At 45.0% G+C, this 14,335-nt stretch overlaps 1 long non-coding RNA gene across 1 annotated transcript; it reads left to right on the top strand.

Annotated features, from left to right (window-relative positions):
- Window positions 1–230: 230 nt before the first annotated feature.
- On the top strand, window positions 231–10,897 carry LOC121003141. Its single transcript, XR_005779428.1, has 3 exons — window positions 231–358; window positions 8,968–8,970; window positions 10,886–10,897. It is a non-coding gene; the product is annotated as an uncharacterized LOC121003141 (long non-coding RNA).
- The last annotated feature ends 3,438 nt before the right edge of the window (window positions 10,898–14,335 follow it).

Here is a 14,335-nt window from a genome sequence, read left to right as displayed (position 1 = left end):
GGTTACTAGTGTTACCCTTTCTCGCTGGGTCAAGTGGATTTTGTCCCTTGCGGGTATCGATACTTCTGTCTTTACGGCACATTCGGTGCGTGGGGCTTCTGCTACGTCTATGGCGGTTTCGGGAGCCCGTTTGGAAGATATTTTGAAACTAGCGGACTGGTCCAGGGCTTCTACGTTTCGGGATTTTTATTTTAGGCCTGGTCCTCATGCGTTTTCTTCAGTTATTTCTTAGCTTTAAACTAGCAATATGAAGCCTCCGTGTCTTGTTATAAAATTTAATGATTTTCCTAGTTTATGACGTAAAGTCATGATTTTATTAAAGACACGGAGGCGAATATTGCCCTCCCTTCCCTCCCTTGTATATATAATTTTGTTTAGATATGTATATATTTGATAAACAGTCTAGGCCATTTTATCTGTTATATTGCTCTGCATTATGTCATTTTTATCTATATGCTTACAGTTATTTTGGCTATGATGCTGTTGATATTTTACATTATTCTTTACTCTGAGATTACCATGCTGTTTGTGTTCCGTTTTCCCTAGGTTGAAGTTCCTGTTCCGAGCGCATGTCTATGCAGATCGTTACAACTCTGGTTCGCAGTTAAGGTCGTCTCCCGTTGGAGTGCACCGATTTGGTAGTTCCCAGTGTCTGGATGTTCGGGATGTTTCGGTTGGACGAAGAAAGAGGAAGTGTTCCCTATGGACTTATGGTGGGAGGGGTTACCCTTAGGGGTGTTCTTTTTTGTTACCATGGTTACTCTTCTTGCTGCTATGGATTTTAGTAAAGGAAGAGAATGCAATATTCGCCTCCGTGTCTTTAATAAAATCATGACTTTACGTCATAAACTAGGAAAATCATTAAATTATATTACATGCAATACCAAAGGGATAGTATATTATATAAAATGCCCCTGTGAGAAAATATATGTAGGGCGAACAAAAAGGGCTCTAAAAATAAGAATAAGAGAACATATAAAAAACATACAAAAAAAAATGTGATGGCCATCCACTATCACGTCACTGCACTGAATACCATGAAGGACAATTTCTAGGCTCCTCATTTGGAGGGATTGAGAAAGTGAAAATGGTTGTGAGGGATAGTGACTATATAAAACAAATGTCACAGTGTGAAAGTAGGTGGATCTATAGGCTTAATAGCCCGGCACCCAGAGACTTAAATCAAAAAATTGAATTATTTGCTTTCAAAAAAAAAAATTACTTTCCGGTAAAGAAGAACTCATTCATAAAGAGCTGTTGCAAAGAGCCTTAAAACCGTATGTTGGAAAGATGCTGGGAATAACAAATAAAGTGAGGCAGGTAAAAGGTTAATCCCCTTTGAAATATGTAAGATATGTCAAGGGAACGGGAAGCCTATTTAACCAGGAGGTCTAAGATACTTACCTATCCCTGACGAAGGAATACATGTATTCCGAAACGCGTTGGATGTTTTTTTTATACCCTTGGAGGCATCCGTACTTACAAGTGTGACGTCACACGAGAACCTTCTCGGACTAACTTTTGCCGGCTTCCCCACGCGTGCGCCGGCTACCGGCCGGAGCGGCGCACGCATGAGAGTGGAAGCAAGAAAAGCAAGTGATTTAAACTCAGCACTTGGGAGGAAACAAGAAAAATGCCTCCACTAGATCACCAATGGTTCTTTGAATACCAGAGACAGGTGAGAACTTGCAGTATATTACTAGTGAATACACATAGAAATATGAGAAAGTACTCTACTGACAATATACTAGTTTTCAACTTATACATAGATAGAAGAAAGTGTCTTTATCAGCGCGGGGACCCAGCTAACTTTTGATTGTCTGTATTTTCATACTGATTACTGGTTGTTCGCCCGTCTCGACCCCCGCTACAAAGAGAACTTCTCATCTCTCATTCCTGTGGTGGAGAGGGCGAGCAAAACGGTGCAATACCAGAAGGTCCTTGTGGGAAAATTGCTCCAAAAATTTCCAGCTGATAACGCTGGCGGCAGAGTACGTAGTTCCTTGGGCAACTGAGGAGGGGAGACGAGGGGAACACACAGCAGTTCCAACAGAGGCAAGGCAACACTCTCCAAGGCCTGGGACACCCTGATGCGCGGCCTAGTGTCACAAGGAGGGAAACGTTTTGGAAGATGGTGAAGGAGTACATAGCAGACCGTGTCAGCGTCCTCAATGATCCCTCTGTGCCTTACAACTACTGGGTGTCCAAGCTGGACACGTGGCATGAACTGGTGCTCTACGCCTTGGAGGTGTTGGCCTGCCCTGCCACCAGCGTTTTGTCAGAGCGAGCATTTAGTGCTGCTGGGGGCATTATAACTGATAAGTGCATCCGCCAGTAAACTGAAAATGCTGACAGGTTGACTCTTATAAAAATGAACAAGGCCTGGATTGCACCTGACTTCTCGACTCCACCAGAGGAAAGCGGCTGAGCATAAAGGCACTTTACATGTGGCTTTTATGGTGTATTAAATAAACTGTATTCCCATGCACCCCTTCCACCACAAAAAGGGGGATATGGTTGAATCTTCCTTTTCTCGTATGCCTCCTCCTCCTCCTCCATCATATCAGCTTATTAGGCTGCCCCCGCTCCTAATGTTTTAGAGGGTCAGATCAGCAGCAGGCCCTCAACTATAATTTTTTTGATGGTCAGCTCAGCAGCAGGCCCTCACCCATAATTTTTTCGATGGTCAGCTTAGCAGCAGGCCCTCAACCTTAATTTTTTCCATGGTCAGATCAGCAGCAGGCACTCGCCCCTAATGTTTTAGAGAGTCAGTTCGGCAGCAGACCCTCGCCCCTAATTTTTTAGATGGTCAGCTTGGCAGCAGGCCTTCGCCCATAATGTTTTAGATGGTCAGTTTGGCAGCAGACCCTCGCCCCTAATGTTTTAGATGGTCAGCTCGGCAGCAGACCTTCGCCCCTAATGTTTTAGATGGGTGAAAATAAACAAAAAAAGGTGTCTCTCCTTTCAGTCGTAGTGGATAAGGTGCACTGTTCTGTTAGATCCACCCTATCTGTGTTTAATCAATAATTCTTATAGTTGAGCAGGCACTCACCAGATGGATCAAGTGGAGGCAAATACTTATTTATTTAATTACTAAAAAGAAACCGCTATACAAATACATTAAAAATGCACTAAAATTGCAATAAAAGTGAACCATAGTACATACAGCATAAAACGCAATGGATAAAATATCATAAACAGTCTACAATAATGTGCATTCCACTAACGGTATAGGTTCCTTAAGATATGGTAAAATGAAGGCTGCAAATCAATAGAGATGCTGTAAATGATGCATACTCGGCAAGTGTCGCCAGGTGTAAAATGGTTGACAGATTCTTAATAGGTTTAATTCTTATGTTTGTTGATGTGTCAATGTCCAGATGACTATAGATGCCGCAAATATCTCCAGGTTATGCAGTTAGTAGGTTTAGTAATATACACGTGCCCACCAGAGCAATAGTATTCACTGATATTACTCACGGTTCGGTGTCCTTAGTATTGTGGAGCAAGGAAATGTGTCTGTACATGGCGTCCCACGTGGTCACCGACACTATCAATGCTTACCTCCGCTTCTCTCTTCCTACACGAATTTTCAGAGTGGCGTTCGGTCCGCTAGCCTCTGCGTAGATCAGCAGCATTGGAGCACACGTGGCCTGGACGTAGATGTCGGGGCTCACGTGGTTTGAGCATAGACATAGTGGGTCCAGATCTAAAAGAGCAGACGGCGTCTCACGTACCTTTTTTAGGCCAATCTCTGGATATTTGAATGAATGCAGCAAATGTTTGTGGATCACTCCATATACAGTCGTACGATCATTCCATAAAGTGCTTCATATATAAGTGAGGGTCCCAAAACTCTACCAGACGCGTTTCAGAACTCTACTGGTTCCTTCCTCAGTGGTTGGAACCTCCATTTTGTTACACCACTTTAATAGTTTCATAAGGGTCCATCTCAAAGTCTGTACTGGATCTTGATCATGAAATTGGATCCTAGATAGTTTGTGGATATTGTCTCCAAAAGCTTTGACATTAAACATATTGTGAGACTGAAGAATGATACATATAAAAAATAATAATGAATAAAAAATAGAAAATAGAAAATCAGTAATTTCCATGCGTTATTTATGCGTTTTCACAAGTAAAAGGTATTTCAGTATATACATTATGGGAATAGATGTAAAAAAGTTTTATAGATGTTCCAATGTTCTGAAAATGTTCCAGGAACCTAAAAATATTCAGGTGATCCAGAACTGGATTTCTTTATCATTCATTTAAATTTAAAAAATGGAAAATCAGTAATAAAACGCAGGTGCGGCTTCCATGCGTTATTTTTGCGTTTTCACAAGTAAAAGGTATTTCAGTATATACATTATGGGAATCGATGTAAAAAAGTTCTCTAGATGTTCCAATGTTCTGAAAATGTTCTAGAAACCTAAAAATGTTCAGGCGATCTAGAACTGGATTTCTTTATCATACATTTGGTGGTATTCTTATGCTTTATCAATTCTGGATGTATGAATTGTTCCTCATTCTGGTAATGAAAAGCAGGAAGTAGTTCATCGTTAGGTTCCGAGCTTCTTGAGAAAACTTGGCGCGGTACTCAGGCTCAGACATGTCCTCCATAGTAGGATATGTTGGCTAATCTCTCAATTTTACATCAGTATGAGGGTTTAGTAAGACCGCAGAGTGCACCTGTCTTTGTAAACATTATTGTTATTTTGTTTAATTCTTTATCACATCCACACATTTGCTATCCTGTGTAGGATGTCTATTGTGGTACTTGTGGTCTGCTGCGGACATCCTTCATTGTATGCATTTTTGCTGGGGATTGCCATTAGCAGCGGACCACAAGTGCAGGATCTGCCCCCCCGGTATAGATGTGCCACTGCATATGGGGTTGAGCACTTCCTGGTTTTCATTACCACGCCAATTTGTAGTTTATATATAGAATTGTTTGAAGGTGTAAAAACTCCTAGTCTGAATGTGCCTTTATTTCCATCTACAGGCAACATTCTGGTGCACATGTGAGGCCTGGTCTATATCTGCCAGTCTTGGGTGGGGCTCAGAGCTCTCTCCCTCCTCCCATTGTAAGCATGGCTGCATGCTGGAGGTAACTGGGAGTTTGCTGTGAGTCGGACATCACGCTCCTGTAATTTGCCCACTGGCTCCTGGTATTGCCCATACGGCATAAGTAGGTATAGCATTAGGTCCCGAGCTACTTGAGAAACCTTGGCGCGGTGCTCGGGCTCCGACATGTCCTCCACAGTAGGATATGTTGGCTAATCTCTCAATTTTACATCAGTATGAGGGTTTAGTAAGACCGCAGAGTGCACCTGTCTTTGTAAAAGTTATTGTTATTTTGCCTGTCGGTGTCTGCCAAAGTGCAGGGCAGCGCCGATGTGTGGAGCTGCAATTACGGTCAAAGACAACATATGTCCTTTACGGCCCACTGGGTAGATGTGGTTCCTGCTTAGTCAAACCAGCAACTTGGCCAGGTGACTCCGCATCCACGTTCTCATGTCGGTCCTGCGACAATGTTCGCCTCTGCCTCATCATCCTCCACCTTGTCCTCAGTCTCCACTGCAGGGACAATTCACAGTGTCCCACCAGCATACCACATGTGCAAGGCTCGGAACCATGGTGACAGACAACAGGAAGAACATGGTGTCGCCACTGCGTCTAGGAGGGCTGAGCCATGCGCCCTGCATGGCGCACGTGTTCAATCTGGTTGTCAAGTGGTTCCTGAAGTCTTCTACCCAACTGCAAGACATCCTAAAAATGGCCAGGAAACTTTGCATGCACTTCAGCCACTCGTACACCATAAAGCACACCCTCCTTGAGCTGCAGTGGCAGAACGGCGTCCCCCAACATAGGCTGATATGCAAAGTTTATACCCATTGGAATTCCACCCTCCATTTGTTGGACCGACTAATCAACAGAGAAAGTCTATCAACAATTTCTTGATGATACAGGCGGACAGAGGTACTCCCCTATGTAACTTCGATGTTAGCCAGTGGCAGCTCATGCGTGACACCTGCCGTTTGCTCAGGCCCTTTGAGGAGACAACTTTATTTGTCAATCGCCAGGACTACAGGATGAACAACGTCATTCCACTGATTCATATCCTGGAAAAGATGCTGGTAAATCTGGCTGGTCAGGGGACTGGAGACGTGGCACCTACATCTCACGGCCACATGAGCCCCGTGGGGGCTGAACTGGAGGAGGAGGAAATTAGAGCACAAGCAATGTGTAGCGAAATGGGTGGTTTTTCTACACAGGTGACAGGAGAGGAGGAGCAGGAGCAGCCGGAGGAGCAAGAGGGAGATGAGAGGGATTACAAACTGAACTACTATAGAGCCATCCTATAAAGTCAGTTTGCTACTGCCTATCTGCGCCATCGTCAATCCTCTCGCAGGGCCCTCTGCGCTCACGTTCCACTGCTATGGCTGCTTGGGAGGGGGGGGCAGGATAAATACCTGCTCCATCAGCAGCAGCCTGAGTCTAGAGTCGCTGATGAGCAGCTTTATTCACCTGCATAGTGAAGAAACTACTCACCAGCAGCTAGACATAGAGCAGAACCTGAACCCACAGGTGGTGCCATACTTGGAGTACACCCTGCCAGCCATCATTGAAGATCCGCTGGACTACTGGGCAGCCAAACTGGATTTGTGGCAGCAACTGGCTGAGTTTGTCCTTGAAAAGCTGCCCTGCCTGGCTGGTTGTTTAGTGCGGCGGGGGCCATAGCTACCCCAAGAAGAACTCACCTGTCCACCCAAAATGTGAAGAGACTGACCTTGGTCAAGATGAGTCAGGCATGAATCAGCCAGGATTTCCACCCACCAATGCCTGATACATCAGATTAGATCATCCATGCCGCCTCACCTCCCCACTCTGTCACCGGGTCACTCTGTGGTATCCTGATGCCGTTGCCACCTCCACACTATGTCACTCGGCCACTCTGTGGTCTCCTGATGCTGCTGCCACCTCCACACTGTTATTGGGCCACTCTGTTGACTTCTCATGCTGTTCCCACCCTCCCCACTTCATGACTGGGCCACTATTTTGCCTTTTTGGCCTGGTTGACATCATCAATTATTTGACCCTTCTTCTGATCTGTCAGAAGGATGGAAAAATTAGACACACAACGGATCCTGTCTGTGTAGCAGCTGTAAGGCCTGTATGGTCCAATCAGAATTGGCTTATGATTTGGTAGCCAAAAGCAGGAGTGGGTACAAAACACAGAAGACATGCAAGTATTCCATTTATGTGTCATCTCTGTTTTGGATCCACTCCTGTTTTTTTTGGGCGATTAGCAATACTGATGGATTACTGACTGTGGCAAAACCAACCTCGCCACTGGGTTTTGGAGAGGCCTGTTTATCAGCCTCTTGCCTCAGGATTATGGCCCATACTAACTTTTAAACCCCTGAACCTATTCAAGTGAATTTTGGATAGGTTTGTCCCCAAGTTATACTGTTTAAATTGATGTAAGTTATATGTATGGCCAATGTAAACTCACAAAGTTGTAACAATTTATAATAAGTGTAACTTGTCAGCTTGGGAGGAATATGCTGGGTGTGTTTCTATTGTGCCATTGTCCCATTGTGTGTTTAAATGGTGATGTCTGTCCTGTTATATCCACATGTGTATTGGTGATTTCTCTTTGTGTCTCCAGGGCAGAGAGGAGGAAACCATGATGCATTGTGGGGATGTATTGTCTCTGTGTATCCTACAGTGCTGCATATCTGTCCTATGTCACAGTCTTCATTCTGGTCCCCTAGGGGCGTGTACACCAGATGGGCTTGGTTGTTTTATACCTCCCTGTGGGCGGACCTGTAATTGCAACAACTGTACTAAAAAACAGGCTGGGTGTGCCAGGACCTCAGACCACTGCTTGACCCTCAACACGGAGCCTTGTCTCGTTATTGGGGGGATCCGCTGTATGCTGTTAGAGACTGATTGCCAGGAGTGTAAGCTGATTCCTGTTCGTCTGCTAGCAGCTATTCGTGAGGTTCCAGTTTGGAGTGCTACTTTGTATCCAGTTCGGGAGGTTGGTGTCCTGCAGTAGCTGTGCCTGTCTCTCAGAAAAGGGGCATATCGCCTAAACGGATTTTAACCCCTTGTCTGCTGAAACGGTCCGTTACATTGGTGGCAAGCAGCGGGATCGTTCCTACAGCCAGAAGGACAGCTACAGGAGACACCATTTCTTTGGATTTTACAACTTAAGGGCAACGCATGTCTCAGTACAGCAACCCTAAAAGCACCAGGATGGAACCAGCAGTGGAGTACAGATACTCTGTGGAGGAATTTGACCGTATGATGTGGTTGCGGCTGAACTTCTTCGGACCCAAACCAGCTGAGAAATACGTGAAGTTCGTGAGGAGTCTAGTGTTCAAGACCCTACTATACCGGGCAGAAGGTGACGGTCAGCTGCCACGTTGGGTGGACCTCCATCGGAAGTTACAGTTGCGGGACAGAGGGAGCTCAGTCTCCTCTCCCCAGCGGCAGAGTGTCCAGCAGGGAATTGGGAGCCCAGTCTCCATTCCCCAGCGGCAGTGTGAATTGCAGGGAATTGGGAGCCCAGTCTCCATTCCCCAGCGGCAGTGTGAAATGCAGGGAGAGGAGAGCAGCGTCCTCCCTCCCCAGCGGCAGGCTGAGTTACAGGGGGCAGAGGTAGTTGTTCCTGCCCCCCAGCAGCAGAGTGATTTTTTGGGAATTGGGAGCCCAGTCTCCATTCCCCAGCGGCAGAGTGTCCAGCAGGGAATAGAGAGCCCAGTCTCCTTTCCCCAGCAGCAGGACACTGTATTGGGAGCAGAGACGGTCGGTCGCCCTCCCCAGCGGCTGGAAGTATGTATGGGAGAGGAGCTCGTTACCCCCTCTCCCCAGCGGCAGCTTAACGCACCAGGGGGAGACAGAAAGCCCCACAACAGTGCAGATGGGACCGTGGTCTCTGCACTTACAGCACAGGGGGTAGAGACAGTCGGTCTCCCCCTCCAACAACCAGACTCTAAGCCAGGGAGCAACACAGAGACCGGGAGTACCAGCTTCCAACATAACCTTGGTGGACTCACTGGACAGAGACAGGCTACCAAATGCAACAGGTCCAGTATTGGGTTGTGGGTGGGCTGCCAGACTAACTCAGGTACCGACTGGCGTGAGGTCAGGTATCTGGTTAGTCTTCCCTGGGGGGGGGGGGAGATGTGTGGCGAAACCAACCTCGCCACTGGGTTTTGGAGAGGCCTGTTTATCAGCCTCTTGCCTCAGGATTATGGCCCATACTTACTTTTAAACCCCTGAACCTATTCAAGTGAATTTTGGATAGGTTTGTCCCCAAGTTATACTGTTTAAATTGATGTAAGTTATATGTATGGCCAATGTAAACTCACAAAGTTGTAACAATTTATAATAAGTGTAACTTGTCAGCTTGGGAGGAATATGCTGGGTGTGTTTCTATTGTGCCATTGTCCCATTGTGTGTTTAAATGGTGATGTCTGTCCTGTTATATCCACATGTGTATTGGTGATTTCTCTTTGTCTTGAGAGATAACTGGATTACGCCTCGGGTGTCTCCAGGGCAGAGAGGAGGAAACCATGATGCATTGTGGGGATGTATTGTCTCTGTGTATCCTACAGTGCTGCATATCTGTCCTATGTCACAGTCTTCATTCTGGTCCCCTAGGGGCGTGTACACCAGATGGGCTTGGTTGTTTTATACCTCCCTGTGGGCGGACCTGTAATTGCAACAACTGTAATAAAAAACAGGCTGGGTGTGCCAGGACCTCAGACCACTGCTTGACCCTCAACACGGAGCCTTGTCTCGTTATTGGGGGGATCCGCTGTATGCTGTTAGAGACTGATTGCCAGGAGTGTAAGCTGATTCCTGTTCGTCTGCTAGCAGCTATTCGTGAGGTTTCAGTTTGGAGTGCTACTTTGTATCCAGTTCGGGACATTGGTGTTCTGCAGTAGCTGGGCCTGTCTCTCAGAAAGGGGCACATCGCCTAAACGGATTTTAACCCCTTGTCTGCTGAAACGGTCCGTTACACTGACCAAATGCTGACCGAGTGAAGGCGGATGCTCCACAGACAGGATCCGTTTTTTTGGCGGTTATTGTTCTGATGGATCAGAGACAGGGAAAATTAATCAGTGACTTCAACACAAACTTACTGCTGACCCCCTCTCCACTCTGTCAGGGGCTCTACTTGTTTAAGCGTTTAATAGAACAGGTTCTGTAGACATCTATGTGGAATCAGCTGACGACGGTGTAAAAGAAATGCGCTCTTTCACACTACAGTAGGATTTTGGGCCTCTGCACGGTTCTTTAAACCTGATGCTAACATCGACCTGTAAGGCTGAGTTCACACTTGAGTTATTTGGTTAGTTTTGGCCCCGTGACTGCCCAAATAAGTGAAGCGTGCAGTGATTCTAAGAGCGACGCCTGTTATCTGCATATCATACTGAGTCACAGTGTTATTTCACTACCACAGCAGACTCACTATGCGTGTTACTGCAACGCACAGTTTTCTACACCCCTATAAAGGCTCTCTGCAGCCAGGAAATAGCTGTTTTTTAACACGATTCGCCACAAATTATTTCGTATCTAATCAAATCTTTTCGGAAAATTCTGCAAATTTTTTAGAAATCCGCTCATCTCTAAATGTAATGTATGTACACAGTGACTTCACCATCAGAATAGTGAGTGCAGCTCTGGAGTATAATACAGGATGTAACTCAGGATCAGTACAGGATAAGTAATGTATGTACACAGTGACTGCACCAGCAGAATAGTGAGTGCAGCTCTGGAGTATAATACAGGATGTAACTCAGGATCAGTACAGGATAAGTAATGTATGTACACAGTGACTGCACCAGCAGAATAGTGAGTGCAGCTCTGGAGTATGATACAGGATGTAACTCAGGAACAGTACTTATGTCTCAGGGTCAGTAGATGTGTCCTAACAAGCCATGTGAACATTAGCTTTCTTTAGTAGACAAGATGTTTCAGTAGAAAATCTCGAGAACAGAGCAACAATTGAATCATAGAGCGGAATATACAGAGATAATGTTAAAGTAGTTGACTTGTGTATCTTTCTTATCGGCTTTTCTTAAGGCTCATGTGTATAATTACCAGACTCATGATACATCGATTCATTTTTTCCATACTTATTTTATTTAAATTATTTGTCGTCCCCCCCCCCCCCCCAGCCATGCATGCTATATGCAGTGAGGAACAGAAGTATTTGAACACCTTGCTATTTTGCAAGTTCTCCCACTTAGACATCATGGAGGGGTCTGAAATTCACATTGTAGGTGCATTCCTACTCTAAAAGACAGAATAAAATAAAAAAATCACATTGTATGATTTTTAAAGAATTTATTTGTCTTGCACTGTTGAACATAAGTATTTGAACACCTGAGAAACAGCAAGAATTGTGGCTCCCAAAGACCTGTTACTGTGCCTTTAAAAAGTCCACCTCTACTCCACTCATTAATCTAACTTAGTAGCATCCGTCTGAGCTCTTTAAAGACCCCTCCAAACACGACAAGTGAAGTTTAGACCAAAAAGTTCTACTTTGGTCTCATCTGACCACATGACTTTCTCCCCGGCCTCCTCTGGATCATCCAGATGGTCATTGGCAAACTTCAGACGGGCCTGGACATGTGATGAGTTGAGCAGGGGAACCTTCTGTGCAATGCATGATTTGAAACCATGACGGCGTAGTGTTCTACCCACAGTTACCTTTGAAACTGTGGCCCCAGCTCTCTTCATGTCATTGACCAGCTCCTCCCTTGTAGTTTTGGACTGATTCCTCACCTTTCTTATCATCAGTGATACCCACGAGGTGAGATCTTGCATGGAGCCCCAGTCCGAGGGAGACTGACAGTCGTCTTTAGCCTCTTCCATTTTCTAACAATTGCTCCAACAGTTGATCTATTTTTACCAAGCTGCTTGGCAATTGCCCCGTAGCCCTTTCCAGCCTTGTGGAGGTCCACAATTCTGTCTCTGGTGTATTTTGACAGCTCTTTGGTCTTGCCCATGGTAGTAGTTGGCGTCTGACTGACTGTGGGGTGGACAGGGGTCTTTACAGAGCTCAGACAGGTGAGACTAAGTTAGATTAACGAGTGGAGTAGAGGTGGACTTTTTAAAGGCACAGTAACAGGTCTTTGAGATCCAGAATTCTTGCTGTTTCTCAGATGTTCAAATCCTTATGTTCAGCAGTGCAAGACAAATACATTCTTTACAAATCATACAATGTGATTTCCTGAATTTCTTTTTTTTTTATTCTGTCTCTCAGAGTGGGAATGCACCTACAATGTGAATTTCAGACCCCTCCATGATGTCTAAGTGGGAGAACTTGCAAAATCGCAGGGTGTTCAAATACTTCTGTTCCTCACTGTATTTTGCTGAATGCATTCATAATCACATATTTTATTATCTTGAAAATACATCGGAACTCATAATTTATTTATATGGGTCCACAAAAATGTGGACAGCAAACATCATCCGTGCACTGTCCGCATCCGGGTGGCCATTATGCAAATTATAAAACATGTCCTCCTATTCTTGTCAGTTTTGCAGACAAGAAAAGGCATTTCTACTGATGAGTGTGAAAAAACTGCAGAATGCACATAGCTGGTATCCGTAGTCAGTAGTTTGTGGACCACCAAATGGATACGGTCGGGTGCTGGTAACATAAGGCGGTATAGTATCTGTAGCACAGATATAGTAATGGAATTTGTTCTCCTTCTCCTATATGATTTCTATCACTGATATTTTGCTGCTGACTTCTTGCCCCCTTTTTAGCAAAATGTCTTTATCTATGATGCCAAACCCTAAAGGAGTTGTGTCACTTCAGCAAGTGGCATTTATTACGTAGAGGAGGTTAATACAAGGCACTTACTAATGTATTGTGATTGTCCATATTGTCTCCTTTGCTGGCTTGATTCATTTTTCCATCACATTATACATTATCACATTATATATCAGTGCGTTCTCCAGGGAGAGGAATACGTAGTTCTGGCCTCGTCCACAGCAGAAGTGATGTCCTGTCCATAGCGCCAGCTGGAGACCTGGTAAAGGACGTGATATTGGCAGAACCTGGATTTTCAGAAGAGGATCTTAACATGACTCGGTTCTCAAGCAGCTGCTCCCTGCATCTTGTGGACAGTAAGGATATTACTTTCTTCTACAGTTATGTACAATTAAGGCGGATTTGAACCCCCTTTAGGTTATATAAGCTCTATGGTCGTCTCATCATAACAGAACACTGTCCTGGGCCATACGCCTGAACTTCAGGGCTGTGGAGAAGAGAGGTAAGAGGCTTTTTTGGGCCGACTTCCAAATACAAAGTGTCACATTTTTGTAATTTACTTTCCATGGTCGAGTGTTCTCAGCTCCCAGAATATTACGCAGTCCGAGACCATGTATGCCCAAAGTACAAATTCATTTGGCTCCATTATCTCCGCAAGTCGCTTCTCAGCTCTGTTTAGACCTTCTAATTCTTCTCTGCAGTCATTAATTATTGTCAATGAGATATTGGCTGGAACCGCGTCTAGAAACATCTGGCCCGGCTGAGGAAGTGTGACATAATGTTACAAGGTTACACCGTAAATGTCCATTTTCACAATATTTTCTTTGTAAAGACCTAGATCTGGACCGTTCATCCTCTTGTTCCCCTTTACAGGAGACATCTGGAAATTACATTATGGAGTCTCTCTAGGTCTTAAATAGGGCACCCAAGCCTTGAGATCCTCAACCCAAACTGCAGTCATGGGATAAGGTAGGTAAATCGTGCCAAGAATGCAAATGACAGTACCAGGGGGTTCATGGAGAGGATCTGTAGCCTTCTTCATGGTGTTGGATCACACTCTCACCAAACTCCTTCGAGATACAACCACACAATGCAGCCACTCGTGGAAGAGGCATTCTTGTTCTCCAAGAACCGGCCGTACACCATACATTAATGTCGGCCAAACCCACCATTTTCAATGTGACCAGCCAATCAGCTAATGTATATGGAGTCTTCTAAATCTCCACCGATAGCAGGTGTTGGAGAAGGAGAATCAAACATATTCAATGGCAACATGCCCAATCCTTTTGTGCTCAATGGACAAGGTGCCATTAACTCTTCCTTTACTGGAACAAATGCACAGCAGCAACGTCTTGGCGTTCCCAAGAAAAAAAGCTTCTGTTCTTTATTGAAATTAGGGATTAAGTGCACAAAGGGGCGTGCCCAGTACTGGGAAGCTAGGCCCCACCCCTTTGTGCATTGAAGCATGTCTTCTTTATCAGGAACGGCACCACCGATTTTCACAAGACAGGTGTAATTTTAACCAGT

Source organism: Bufo bufo, chromosome 6 (assembly GCF_905171765.1).
Source record: "Bufo bufo chromosome 6, aBufBuf1.1, whole genome shotgun sequence".
NCBI lineage: Eukaryota > Metazoa > Chordata > Amphibia > Anura > Bufonidae > Bufo > Bufo bufo.
This window is presented reverse-complemented; position numbering and strand designations above follow the sequence as displayed.